Here is a 15,736-nt window from a genome sequence, read left to right on the forward strand (position 1 = left end):
CAAGCAGAGATGTCAGCAGAGAGCACTGTTGCCAGACAGAAAAGAACAACTCAACTTCATTAGCTGATAATTATGGAAAGGATTAAGATTTTTTTTAATAGAAGTAATTTACAAATCTGTTTAACTTTCTGGAGCAAGTTGATCTTAAAAAAAAAAAAAAAAGTTTTTTCCTGGAATACCCCTTTAATATTGTAATTTGAGGGACTACTGTAATGTGTAATGTGTAATTTTTACCAAAAAGTGCACTGAGTAAAAACTAAACCCCCTGAAAGTTACATAATGGCATTGTTTTTAAATTTCGCCCCCCCCCCCCCCCCCCCCCAAATAATTTTTTTTGGCTTCACTATACATTTTGTGGTAAAATGAGTGATGTCACCCAAACAAAAATCCCTATAGATGGAAAACAGATGGAAAATTGGAAGAGTTATGGACTTTAAAAGCCGAGGAGGAAAAAACTAAAACGAAAAAAAAAAAAAAAAATGGAGAAATTAGACCAGACCCCCTAAATGAACCGTAAATAAATACAGACTCCAGACCGAACCCTCTAAATAAATAAATACTCCAAACCAGACTGCATAAAACTTTTAGATCTCGGACCAGACCTGAAAGAGTTGCCTGCCAGGATATCTCCCCTTTTCCATCAGGAGTGACCCAGACATTCAGGGAGAGTGGAAAGTTTGAATAAACGCGCTTTAATTGTGTAAAGTTAATAAAACATAACAAAAAACGATAAAGATTTTTTGTTGACTGGAAAATAAAAAAAGAAGGAGTAATGACTTTTAGCCCCTTAAAGGGGTACTCTGGCGCTAAGACATCTTATCCCCTATCCAAAGGATAGGGGATAAGATGCCTGATCGCGGGGGTCTCGCCGCTGGGGACCCACGTGATCTTGCACGCAGCAGCTGTCACACCCCCTCCCATAGGCTTGCATTGAGGGGGCGGAGCGTGACGTCACACGGGGGCGGGGCCGTGACATCATGATGCTGCGGCCCCCGTGATCGCCAGTAATCAGACCGGAGCAAACATGCTCCGGGGACTGATTGTAACGGGGTGCTGCATACAAGATCACGGGGGTCCCCAGCGGCGGGACCCCCGCGATCGGGCATCTTATCCCCTATCCTTTGGATAGGGGATAAGATGTCTTAGCACCGGAGTACCCCTTTAAAGGAGTACTCTGCTGCTCAGCATTTGGAACAAACTGTTCCGAACACTGGAGTCGGCATCGGGAGCTCGTTATGTCATAGCCCCGCCCCCTCATGACCTCACGCCCCACCCCCTTAATGCAAGTCTATGGGAGGGGGCGTGAAAGGTGTCATTGCAAGGTACAATAGGTCATGCAAAATACAAGACCTCATATGGCTTTCTGAATGGAAAAATAGGGCAAGAAGGAAACAATAAAAATTAGTTGTGTCCTTAAAGGGGTACTCTGGTCCTAAGACATTTTATCCCCTATCCAAAGGATAGGGGATAAGATGTCTTATCACTGGGGTCCTGACGCTGGGGACCCCACGCGATCTCTGTGCAGCACCCAGCATTCATTTAGAATGCTGGGTGCAGGTGGCAGGGGTCGTGATGTCACGGCCACGCCCCTCATGATGTCACACCATGCCCCCTCAATAAAAGTCTATGGGAGGGGGCGTGGTGGCCACCATGCCCCCTCCCAAAGACTTGCATTGAGGGGGTGTGGCGTGACATCACAAGGGGTGCGGTCGTGCCGTCACGACCCCTGCCACCTGCACCCAGCGTTCAGAACAAAATTTCCCGAACGCTGGGGCAGTGGAGTACCCCTTTAAGGGGCTAAAATGTTGCAATGAAAAAAAATAACCAATTTCCATGTGTGGCATTTTAAAATGATTTTTTTGTGCAATGTGCATAAAATCTGACAGTAATCCGCATCCTATTAATATCTTATGCTATGGAAAATTTCTGTGCAGATTTTTGTTCCCAACATGTAAATAAATGAGTCACATGGTATTTTCATAGTAATTCCACAGAGGATTAGCCTCATTCAATGACAATTCTGACGTGGGTCTGTGGCACACCCGTAGCACATCTGCCACAAATCCTATAACATATTTACCTAGCATTTTTTATATTGAATCTGACCTGTGTGCACATTCCCTTAGTGCAGTGGTTCCCAACCTGGGTTATGCGTACCTCTGGGGGGTACTAAGGAGATATCCTAGGGGTACACAAAAAAAGAACTGCAATGGCTGCAGCAGCTACTGGTCACTGCTTCTAAACTGGCAGAGGGCGCCACGGCCACTTTAAGAGAAGTGTGCAGTGGTCCCACTAGACCACCAGGGATGGTTTAAATCTCCATTTAGACGCTGCTGTCAGCTTTGACAGCGGTGATCGAAAGGGTTAATAGCCGGCTGAGGCACGCCGACTATTAGCTGAAATCAGCTGGGGGCCACCGGGTATGGAGCGGGCTCGAGTCAGGAACCCGCTCCACACACCCTGAGCGACACCATGATGGAATAGGTCCGTCCTGGGTCGCAAAACGGTCAAAAATCTCAGGGCGGTAATGTGATGCTCCTGTGAAGGTGCCGCCTGGGTCCGATGGCTTACAATTGTATGGGAGCATAGAGGGTCCTAACTGCTATGCGGGGTACAAAGTGGGCACTATTATATTACTGTGTGGGGCAATACACATGGGGAGTTTGTAAAGGAGCCTAAAATTCTTGTCTAGAAGGTTTTGTGGGGAAAAGTCTTGGCCAGGAGAAATCTTAATGGTCGTCTAGAAAGAGAGAGAAGAAATGGAAAAGTGAAGGACTGTGATCAGTGAAGACGTCACCTGTGAGTCAGAGGACCTGGGGGGATAGAAAGAGGAGCAGGGGGTCTGCTTTTCAATTTAAAATAACAGAACACCAATATGGGGGTATAATTTCTGGAAATAGGCTGCCAAGGGGTACTTAGGCAAAAAAAAAGGTTGCCCTAGAGTATGTTTACGTTATACTTTATATACACTGTGAAAAGTCCTGTAGTTCATCACAGTTTCCACAAGAGGTCACACTAACACTAAAGAAGCTCTTGCTCTTTTCTTTCCCTAATATTCTCATTACACTTTACAGCAGTGTTTCCCAACCTTTTTCGGGTCGGGGCACACCTCGGAAAAAAAAATTCCGCGGGGCACTGCTATCGAGGTTGACGAGCAAAATAAAAAAAAGGAAAAAAACGGTAAAAAACGCAATGCACTATATCTATTTATCAGTGGATATGTAGTTTAAAGTAACTCACAAATGACGTCTTCTCTAATTTGTATCGTTGCCTTCTCTTCTCCATCTGGTCTGGGCCATCATCACGATTTCTTCCACACACAATTCTTCACTGTTAAACCTGCAAAACAAACCTATTAGGCTCCGTACTTTTTTTCTTTTTTTTTCCATGGGTGACAGAGGAGTATAGAAGAGTGGACATGGGTAACAGATGGGTATAGAGGAGTGTACATGGGGTGACAGGGGTGTAGAGGAATGTACATGGGTGCCAGATGGGTATAGAGGAGTGTACATGGGTGACAGGAGTGTAGAAGAGTGGACATGGGTGACAGAGGGGTGTGGAGGAGTGGACATGGGGTGACAGAGGGGTGTAGAAGAGTGGACATGGGGTGACAGAGGGGTGTAGAGGGATGTACAGAAGGGTGTAGAGGAGTGTACAGAGGGGTGTAGAAACGTGTACATGGGTGACAGATGGGTGTACATGGATGAAAGGGGTGTAGAGGAGTGGACAGAGGGGTGTAGAGAAGTGTACATGGGTGACAAAGGGGTGTAGAGGAGTGTACAAAGGGGTGTAGGGAGGTGTACAAGGGTGACAGATGGGTGTTTAAGAGTGAACATGGGTGATAGAGGAGTGTACATGGGTGACAGAGGGGTGTAGAGGAGTGTACATGGTTGACAGAGGGGTGTAGAGGAGTGTACATCAGTGACAGATGGGTGTACATGGGTGACAGAGGGGTGTAGAGGAGTGTACATGGGTGACAGAGGGGTGTAGAGGAGTGTACATGGGTGACAGAGGGGTGTAGAGGAGTGTACATGGGTGACAGAGGGGTGTAGAGGAGTGTACATGGGTGATGGATGGGTATACATGGATGATAGAGGGGTGTAGTGGAGTGTACAGAGGGGTGTAGGGAGGTGTACAAGGGTGACAGATGGGTGTAGAAGAGTGAACATGGGTGACGGGGGCATAGGGGGTGACAGGGGTGAATAGGGGGTGGACATGGGTGACAAGGATGTGGTCAGAGGGGTGAACAATGGAGGGTGAATATGGGTGACAGGGGTGACAGAGGGTTGAATGGGAGGGGTGGACATGGATGACAGGAGGGTGGACATGGGAGACGGGGTCAGAGGGGTGGACAAGGGTGACAAGGTGGTAAAAGAGGGACAGGAGTGACAGAGAGGGGTGGACTGGGGTGACAAAGGGACAGATGGGTGAACAGGGTGGACATGGGTGACAGGGTAGACTATGGGGGTAAACATGAGTGACAGGGATGGACAGGGGAGTGGACAAGGCAGACATGGATGACAGGAGGGTGGACATGTGTGAGAGGGGGGGTGGACGTGAGTGACAGGGATGACAGGAGGGTGAACATGGGTGACGAGGGGGGTGGACATGGGTGACGGGTGGTGGATATGGGGGGTGGACATGGGTGACAGGAGGGGCGGACATGGGTGACAGGGGGGGCGGACATGGGTGACAGGGGGGGCGGAAATGGGTAACGGGTGGTGGATATGGGGGGGGTGGACATGGGTGACAGGAGGGGGGGACATGGGTGACAGAGGGGTGGACATGGGTGACGGGGGGTGGACATGGGTGACAGGGGTGGTGGATATGGGGGGGTGGACATGAGTGACAGGAGGGGGTGGACATGGGTGACGGGGGGGTGGACATGGGTGACAGGGATGGACAGGGAGGTGGACATGGATGACAGGGGGGTAGAGGGTGGACCTGGGTTATGGTGGGGGGGGTTTGGACAGGGTTGAGAAGGGGTAACAGGGGTGGAAAGAGTACAGTACCTTAAGCAAGCCGGCCCGTGCAGCTTGCAGTGCCACGGCAGGCACGGGAGTCCGGCGCAGATGCAGCTCATTCCGCCTCAGGGCACCATTTTCTGCTCACTGGCGCTGCAAGGGAAAGGGGGACGCTAGGTGCGCAGTGCGCACGCAGGCTTCCCTTCCCCCCTGCACTGTCAGTCATAAGAGCGCAGGCTGGGGCGGGACATTAAAAAAAATCACGGCAAAATCCTGCGGCACCACGGGCAGTGCCGAAGTGTGCTGCGGCACTGCGGTTGGGAATCACTGCTTTACAGTAATGGTCCCCATTCATTCAGCTGCCATAATACCAGTCTCTGCAATGTACATGAACCTACAGAATTTAGTTATGCCTTTTGCAATGTTACATCCTAATGATGATATATATATATATATATATATTTTTTTTTTTTTGTAGAGTAAGTAGTAGTTATAAATGTCACTGGATACATAGAACGATTTACCTTTTTTTATGTTTTCTTTTATTTAGTATACAACATTTTAAAACCTTTTTCAATTTAGTTTTTTTATTGAACTTCTTTTTATTATTTTTTTCCTCACCCAACTATGGGATTTGAACTTTGATCACTTTCACCAAATGTAGGAGTGCTCCTGTGCTGCAGTGTAATTTGTTGGTCAGAGTTACACTGGCTCACACATCTAACAGACTGAGGCGTTTGTTAAAGAGGTATTCCAACACTTAATGTAGTCGCATATCTCCGGCGCTCCCACAGGAAATGCATGGAGCACGTGCCTACAAACCGTCCCAAGCAACAAGGAGAGCTAGGGCCTTGTTTTAAAGATCATGGGGCCCAGGAGTTCGATGTCCCTGCGATTAGATCTATTACTCTCTATTCTGTGATAGGAGATACATTTAGAAAGTGTACCTGTCAGACCCCCCCCCCCCCAAAAAAAAAAAAAAAGAAGAAAAATAACTGTTACATGTTGCTCATTGCCTTATCCTGATCATGTACATCTAATTTTTGTGTCTACAACCCAGAATTACCTTTATTTACTTGCCATCATTGCTCAGTGAGGTTTCTGTCCATGCAGAGGCAGGGGCGTGTCCCTCTCTTCTCCTCACTGTGATGACTCCTCCCCCTCCCTTATTCTGCTCTGACTCACAGAGGGCCATGGACCTACCTGCAGCCCTGTCAATCACTCATGGTATCCATGAAGTGTCAATGACCACTGGACACTGCAGGACTGGTATGTGTCCCAGGAGGCAGGGGGACCCCTAGTGGCCTACCTAATGGTATGAAATACTGAACATTTTCTGATGCAAGCAATTGCAAAACATATTGTTTTTGCATGCTTTATAACATATCAAATGTTATTGTATCTGATAGTGCCCATTTAAGTGCTGGAGTACCCCTAAAAGCATCCATCTTCCACAGCAACCCATCAACACCATGCATTTGCACTTTGGGAATGTCAGTTGGCTTACAGAAAGTGTTCCGTAGGCCCTCCCTCTGGGGTCCACATCTATCTCCAGAACAGGAGTCCCCAACTTGCCATCCCAGTTAATGAAGTGACCACCGGTTGTCGCATCCAGAAACAACCAAACACACTTGTGATAGTCTACGGTGGGAATACCCCTGCTGAACTCCAGCATTGCTCTAATGCCCATCCTGCAAATTTTCGTGTGGAGAGAAGCAGGCCATGTTGGGTGATACAGTTGCCAAGGCAACCATATCACGCACAGTGAGTTCTGTGCATGAGTCCTATTACTGAAGAAAAGCTCCTGAGCACAGAACTCACTTGACATGGTGCGGTTGCCTTGGCAACTGTACCTCCCAGTGTGGGCTAGGTCTCCCCATGCTGAACTTTGCAGCAATGCCGGAGTTCTGCTTAAAATCTTCCAGGTTACCATTGATCACATAAACCTGTCGGCCGTCTTCACATCCCACGTTCACCGATATTCTTTTTCTGGAAATAGTTTTTCCCTAGAAGATGTCCCTATGTTTATAGTACTGGCAAACTTAAAATATCCTTCTTTTTTGTATACGAATACACTCTTACCATCTGTTCACATGGCTGGGGTTTGAAACATTAATATGTATTATTTTATTATGGAATGACAGTATTTAAAGGACATCCAAGAAATGTAACATGATAACACCTGTTCCCTATAGTAGGTGCTGGTGATGTTTTTATTCACATGTCATTGCTGTGTTTTCTAAACAGGGTGTCTCCAGCTGTTGCAAAACTACAACTACCAGCATGCCCGGACAGCCTTCGGCTGTCCGGGCATGCTGGGAGTTGTAGTTTTGCAACAGCTGGAGACACCCTGTTTGAAAAACATTGCTGAAGACATTAGAACTGGGACTTGTATTGTAAGGGTTAAAGACTCTGTTTTGTCATATTACTTATTTTGGTTTTGGGACTGTTTCTGTCCAGTAGATGGCAGTATTTAGTCTTGCAGCAATAAGATCCTGGGATCAGGTCAGGCTGGTATTACACAGGAGGACTGCCGCCCAGCGCAATTCTCCGAGGAACTAGATTGGCGCTTGTGTAATGAGTCTATTACATGGCTCAATGCGAGCAATCGCTGGACCGCTTTGTCGTAGCGGCCATGTGGATGATGAGGGTCATGCTGGAAGTAGTAGTCCTCTAACATATAGTGGAGCTGGAGAGGGTTCAAAGACGGGCAACCAGAGTAATATGGTAATACGAAGAATGGGAGGACTACTGTATCCAGAAAGATTATCAGAATTAGAGTTATTTAGTTTAGAAAAAAAGAAGGCTTACGGATGACCTAATAACTACCGTATTTATCGGCGTATAACACACATTTTTTAGGCTAACATTTTTAGCCTAAAGTCTATCTGCGTGTTATACGCCGATAAGCCGCTGCAGTTCAATGATTTAAAGCGGGCGCTTTAAATTAATGAACTGCAGCGGCTTTTGCAGGTGCAGAAACCTGCCGACGCTGCCGGCTTCTCTGCCCCTGCCTGTCCTGGGGTCTAGAGCCCTGCTGCCACCGCTTCTCTCCCCCTGCTATCGGCACCGCTGCCCCTTCTCTCCCCGTGGCTATCGGTGCCGCTGCCCCATTGCCGGCACCGCTTCTTCCCTCCTGGCTATCGGCGCCGGCAATGAGGCAGCGGCACCGATAGACAGGGGGAGAGAAGGGGCAGCGATGGCCTCTCTCCCCCTGCCTTTCCTGGGGGCTTCTGCAGTTTCAGAAACAGTGTATCGGGGGTATACACATTCACACACACGCACTCTCATTTTACCAAGGATATTTAGGTAAAAAACTTTTTTTACCCAAATATTCTTGGTAAAATGAGGGTGCGTGTTATAGGCCGGTGTGTGGTATATCCCGATAAATACGGTATGTATAAATATATCAAGAGACCGTACAGAGATCTCTCCCATGATCTTTTTATACCCAGGACTGTATCTATAACAAGGGGGCATCCTCTACGTCTAGAGGAAAGAAGGTTTCTACACCAGCACAGACGGGGGTTCTTTACTGTAAGAGCAGTGAGACTGTGGAATTCTCTGCCTGAGGAGGTGGTCATGGTGAACTCTGTAAAATAATTCAAAAGGGGTCTGGATGTATTTTTGGAGAATAATAACATTACAGGTTCTGTATACTAGATCTATAGGGACAGAACGTTGATCCAGGGATTTATTCTGATGCCATATTTGGAGTTGGGAAGGAATTTTTACCTCTAGTATGAGTTTTTTTTTGCCTTCCTCTGGAACAACTCAGTAGGGACTCATTAGGGTTATAGGTTGAATTTGATGGACTCTGGTCTTTTTTAAACCTTATGAACTATGTTACTAACAGTTATGGCAAGGTGATGACACTAAACCACCGGTTTTCCCTTGTGACCCCCTACAACTATCTTTTACAAAGTGCAGGAATGAGATCTCTGGACATTGGAGGGTGAGGATGTTATCATTTTTTTGGTCTCACAATGATTTTTTTTTCGTTTCGCCGTAGATTTTTGGGTAAAATGACTGATGCCATTACAAAGTAAAATTGGTGGTGCAAAAAATAAGCCACATATGGATTTTTAGGTGCAAAATTGAAAGATTTATGATTTTTTAAAGGTAAGGAGGAAAAAACGAAAATGCAAAAACGGAAAAACCCCGGGTCCTTAAGGGGTTAAATACCATTTATATGAAGCGACTAGGGGTTAGTCCTACAGGAGAGCCCTATTGACATTGATGGACTCTGGCTGAGGGGACTTTAGACAAAGGGACAGGACCAGGTTCTGTACCGGGACACCACAAACCCCCTTACTTAAAACAAGTCGTCCTCGACATAGGTCCCCAAAGACATAGGGACGACATGACCATAAGGCCAGACACAGTCCTGGGCATAATTGCAAATGTCCTTGATCAGGCTGTAGATAAATAACAAGATAGAGTCCTTGTACATAGTGAAATGTCCATATAACTCCAACATTTTTAGATAAACAAAATTATGTTATCTGTTTTTTTTCTGAGTTAACACATATAGCTATGCATTAAGTAAATGATGCATAACATTTGATCTATATTTTTCTCTATATATATTTTTCTTCTTGACTGACAAGTACTTTTGATACGGAACTGAAAGTATGTATAATGAGGGTGAGGCTTCTACATACCATTATAAATCTCACTTGTTATTAATTTTTCTTTCTTTGACAGACAGTAAATAGTATACCGTAAATTTATTATACCACATACTTTTCCTAGAGTTATACACTTCTTGCGGATTGGGTTGCCTGAGGCTTTCTGCCCAATGCCTTAGCTGCTAGGGTCTATAGGTATTACACACTTACCCCTAGAACTCTGAACTAGATAACAATTACATAATGTTACCTTTCTGAATACGTGCAATTTTATTGAGCTACAAGAGCAACTTCTGGCCAGGAAGAGCATCCTGAACATGTAGGAGACAAAAGAACACATTAGTGCATTAACTGAGGTATGGGACTGAAATATAGCATTTTACAGTCCCTAAGAAATATTTTTGTTGTTTTTTGGAGATATTTTTCTGAATTATGTGTACTGAATTTTATTTGGGAATACACTAGTGCAGTCAGTCTTGATATCTGAGAGGAATGTTTCCTTGGGTAGGTGTCAGTGAGAGGTGGCATTAATGTTACTCCCAGAGAAGCTGGGAGAACACCTTTAAGTAACACTATAACACCTGACAGAAAATAAGTATTTTGTGTACAGGAAATGAGACGACATTTTATTAGGAACACAAGAAATATCCAGGTACATTCACCTGCTGTATATGTGCAATCTGTAGCACACTAAAATATATTACTATGCTTATTTACAGTAAACGTACACGTAAGGATCAGCAGTCCACCTACGTTAGGAGTCCATAATATAACATGACTGTACCAAGGCCGGGCACACACTTACACGGATCTCCTCGGACAAAGAGTCTCTCGGCCAGAGGCCGGGCAAAAGCTTAAGTGGTTACGTTGCTAAACCAGGAACTTTCATGGCATAGTCCTGCCAGGAACTTTTCTTCTCAGACAGGTTACAACTGGAACAGGACAGTCTGTTGAGAAAACAAAGGGACTGGGTACCAAACAGTTAATGGTAGGCAAAAGAAAATGAATGACTCAAACAGGGTATCTTCTGGATCCCCAACCTCGCCTATCAGGATTCTTTTTCCTCTTGGACATATAGCGAGGAGCACGAGGTGGGGACTCCCTCATGGGATGAATAGCAGTGTCCCATGAAACATTAGTGAGCCTGAACTGTGAAACCGAAGGATTGACACTCACTACAAAATTAATCGCCGCTTCTGAGGCCACTGGTGCCATTGTTGGTGCTGGTTGATCCAGCCTCACCTCCTTAAGAGGAGTAGGCCGCGGCACTTCCGTCGGTGCCTGTTGGTTAAGCCAAACCTCCGAGCATGGAGTATGCCTAGGCACTTCTGTGGTTGTGCCCGCTGTTTAGGCCTCGCCTCCCTAGGGGGAGTAGGCCTGGGCACATTTTCTGTCGCTGACACATCAGAGTAGGACCTTGGCAGACACTTGGGGTCCATGATGGGTGTACTGAATGCTTCCTCTTCATCGGCTGTGTTGGGAGGCCTCATCGGCCAGATACTATGTGGGTCGGCCTCCCAGTCATCCAACGGGAAATAAGTGAAGGGAATCTGAGTCCCTGGTGGTGCCCCTTTTGGGGTAGCCGGCCACTCGTTGTCCTCTGTAACGGGGGTAGGTTGCAGGCCTCCTCGTCCCCAAGGGGCAACTGCTGCAAGCGGTCGGCGAGGTTTCGGAAAAGTTACGCTGCAGCCGCGGCAATTTTCCTCTGCTCCAGTGTCATCTTGATGCTCTCCTCACGTGTCATGGTGGGCTCCGCGGAATGTCCACAGCAGATTTTATGAAGTAAACTTGAAGTAACTTTACTGTATATTTTATGCAACGGCATGGAACACAACAGTCTTTACAAGAGAGAACCATGGTACAGGTTCCTCACAGGTTTGCTGGGACTCCGGGATCAATGAGCTTTGATGCTAGCCACTGTGCTACAAATCTACTATTAGGAGATTTGAGTTTCTAGTAGTCACACAGAATTCAGTAGTTTGAGCTTTGGTAACTCATGGTTTTGTTGCTGCTGGACTTTAGGCTTGAGGCCTAGCTTGAATTGATACTGATGATAGATTGTGCTTCTTTAATGTCCAGAAGGAAGAGCGGAACTAAGAGATTGAAGTTAGTGGCTGCAGCCCCTTATATATATTAAGGGGGTGAGACAAAGATCATTGGTCAGCAGAACCTGTCAGTCCTGACCCAGTGAACTTTGGGTATCACATGACCCAAAGGTCCTTAAACCATAATACAATTTAATTAAAGGCACGTGATCTCTAAGGTCCTATACAGAGGTATTCCTATATAACATATTAAATATATATATTAATACATGAAATACCATTTATATGAGGTGACTAGGGGTTAGCCCTACAGGAGAGCCCTATTGACATGGAGGGACTCTGGCTGAGGGGACTTTAGACAAAGGGACAGGACCAGGTCCTGTATCGGGACACCACAGAGACATCTGCTGCTCAGCTCCTAGCAGAGACTGAGACTTCCGGTGGTTGCAGATGACTAGGGAAAAAAGCACCTCTCCTAAAGGTCATAGTAGGGTATACAAAGCAACTTATTACCAAACAGAAAGATGCTGCTTAAATATTAAAAAGAAGTTATAACCAGAGCTGCAACATTCGTGTCTATGGATGACAACAATATTTATAGCAAGCATCCTGTCTAAATCAGTGTTCCCCGACCAGGGTGCCTCCAGCTGTTGCAAAACTACAACTCCCAGCATGCCCGGACAGCCAACAGCTGTCTGGGCATGCTGGGAGTTGTAGTTTTGCGCCAGCTGGAGGCACCCTGGTTGGGAAACACTTGTCTTAAAATAAATAAATAAAACAGAAACGATTACAGACGTCTTTTAAGAAATACCGAATAACCTGGTGCTGCAAAAAACACAGCCGATGCTTTTCTGCATCCAATGAAATCCAAGCACGGAACAAATACATTATTCAATGTTCCCAAACATCAGCAAAACAGTAAATGAAAGTGCTTGCAAAACCCTCTACTTACCTCCTTACATTCTGCTTCTCTTACAGAAAAAATGACATATTTACTACAATGAATATTTATTTAGAAAGTCTTCTTTACACCTGCAAAACAATTTAACTATAGAAGCTTTTTATATGTATTTTGCTCTTAAAGAAGAACTTTCCGGTAAAGAGGTTATGCTAAGATTAGAGGTTATCCTCTATCCACCGATCATCTGATAGCCGGGACCCCACCGATCAAGAGAACAGAGGTCAATTGTCCCCCAAGTGAATGGAGTGGAAATGAGAATGCTCTGCCACAGCTTCATTTATTCTCAATGGGGCTTCTCAACATTGCAAAGCACTGAACACGGCAATGTCCATAAGTCCCTTAGACAATACAAAAGTTTGGGCCCCCCCAGGTAAAAGTTTGTATTAATGTGCATAAAGATGCCAAGGAAAGATGAAAAAATCTCCAAAAGGCATCAAATTACAGATTAGACATTCTTATAATATGTCAACAAAAGTTAGATTTTATTTCCATTATTTACACTTTCAAAATAACAGAAAACAAAAAAAATGGCATCTGCAAAAGTTTGGGCACCCTGCAGAATTTATAGCATGCACTGCCCTCTTTGCAAAGCTGAGACCTGCCAGTGTCATGGATTGTTCTCAATCATCATCTGGGAAGACCAGGTGATGTCAATCTCAAAGGTTTTAAATGCCCAGACTCATCTGACCTTGCCCCAACAATAAGCACCATGGGTTTTTCTAAGAAGTTGTCTAGAAATCTGAAACTGAAAATAGTTGACGCTCACAAAGCTGGAGAAGGCTATAAGATGATAGCAAAACGTTTTCAGATGTCAATATCCTCTGTTCGGAATGTAATTGAGAAGTGGCAGTCTTCAGGAACAGTGGAAGTTAAAGCAATATCTGGAAGACCAAGAAAAATATCAGACAGAACCGCTCGCAGGATTGTGAGAAAAACTATTCAAAACCCATGTTTGACTGGACACTGGAGTTGTGGTACACTGTTCCACTATAAAGAGATACTTGTACAAATATGGTCTTCATGGAAGAGTCATCAGAAGAAAACCTCTTGTACGTCCTCACCACAAAAATCTGCGTTTGAACTTTGCAAATGAACATATAGACAAGCCTGATGCATTTTGGAAAAGTTCTTTGGACTGATGAAGTTAAAATTGAACTTTTTGGCCGGAATGAGTAAAGGTACGTTTGGAGAAGAAGGGGAACAGAATTTAATGAAAAGATCCTCTGTCCAACTGTTAAGCATGGGGGTGGATCAATCATGCTTTGGGGTTGTATTGCAGCCAGTGGCACAGGGAACATCTCACGAGTAGAAGGAAAAACGGATTCAATAAAATTTCAGCAAATTTTGGGTGATAACTTGATGCCATCTGTGAAAAAGCTGAAGTTAAAGAGAGGATGGCTTCTACGAATGGATAATGATCCTAAACACACCTCGAAATCCACAGGGGATTACATCAAGAGGCGTAAACTGAAGGTTTTGCCATGGCCTTCACAATCTCCTGACCTCAACATAATTGAAAATCTATGGAGAGACCTTAACCCCTTAAGGATGCAGCTCATTTTCCCCTTAAGGATGTAGCCCTTTTTCGCAATTCTGACCACTTTATTCATTAATAACTCACTTTATGCATTAATAACTCTGAGATGCTTTTACCGATTATTCTGATTATGAGATTGTTTTTTCTTGACATATTCTACTTTATCTTAGTGATAAATTTTCATCGTTACTTGCATCCTTTCTTGGTGAAAAATCCCCAAATTTCATGAAATGTTGCATTTTTCTAACTTTGAAGCTCTCTGCTTGAAAGGAAAATTGATATTCCAAATAAATGTTATATTGATTCACAAATACAATATGTCTACTTTATGTTGGCATCATAAAATGGACATATTTGTACTTTTTGAAAAGATTAGAGGGCTTCAAAGTAGAGCAGCAATTTTCAAAATTTTCATGAAAATTGCAAAATCTGAAGGGACAGATGTTACATAACTACAACTCCCAGCATGCCTGGGCAGTCTAGGCATGCTGAGAGTTGTAATTTGGCAACATCTGGAGGGCTACCGTTTGGGCACCACTGTAATAGTGGTCTCCAAACTGTGACCCTCCAGATGTTGCAAAACTACAACTCCCAGCATGCCCAGACAGCCTTTGGCTTTCTGGGCATGCTGCTAGTTGCAGTATGGCAACCACTAGAAGGGCAGCAGTAAATATCGCTTTACTACAACTTTTCTTACCCCCACACCGTCGCTTCCCTACCTGCGCCGCTGATCTCCGCTGTCTCCACCGATGATTGGCGGTCCCCATGGCATCTTCTTTCCAGGTAACGGCCGCAATCTTCTCCCCCCGTTCTGCCCGACATCCAGGGGTGGGCAGAGCGGGGGGTTTCCATGTCAACCCCCTGTCGTGCGCTGCCATTGGTCAACCTCGCTCCTATCCCTCAGGATGATCGGGGCTGTCACTGACAGCTCCGATCATCCCTATTTTCCGGGTGATCAGGTCACCGATCAGCCCGGAATAGGAGAAAATCTCATGTCTGAATTGACATGCGATTTTCTCCGATCGCCGACATGGGGGGGGGGTGGGGTGGTGTTGCTCAGGACCCCCCTCGGCGATGTGCCGGGATGCCTGCTGAAAGATTTGAGCAGGCATCCCTGTCCGGTCCCCAACCGGCTAGCGGCGGGGACCGGAATTTCCACGGGCGTATCCACGGGCGTACGCCTTACGTCCTTAAGGACTCGGGATGCATGGCGTATGCATATGCCCTACGTCCTGAACAGGTTAAAAGAGCAGTGTGTGACAGACAGCCCAGAAATCTCAAAGAACTGGAAGACTTTTGTAAGGAAGAATGGGCAAAGATACCTCAAACAAGAATTGAAAGACTCTTGTCTGGCTACAAAAAGCGTTTACAGGCTGTGATACTTGCCAAAGGGGGCAGTACAAGATATTAACTCTGCAAGGTGCCCAAACTTTTGCAGATGCCATTTTTTTGTTTTTTGTTATTTTGAAAGTGTAAATGATGGAAATAAAATCTAACTTTTGTTGAAATATTATAAGAATGTCTAATCTGTAATTTGATGCCTTTTGGAGATTTTTCCATCTTTCCTTGGCTTCTTTATGCACATTAATACAAATTTT

Source organism: Hyla sarda, chromosome 3 (genome assembly GCF_029499605.1).
Source record: "Hyla sarda isolate aHylSar1 chromosome 3, aHylSar1.hap1, whole genome shotgun sequence".
NCBI lineage: Eukaryota > Metazoa > Chordata > Amphibia > Anura > Hylidae > Hyla > Hyla sarda.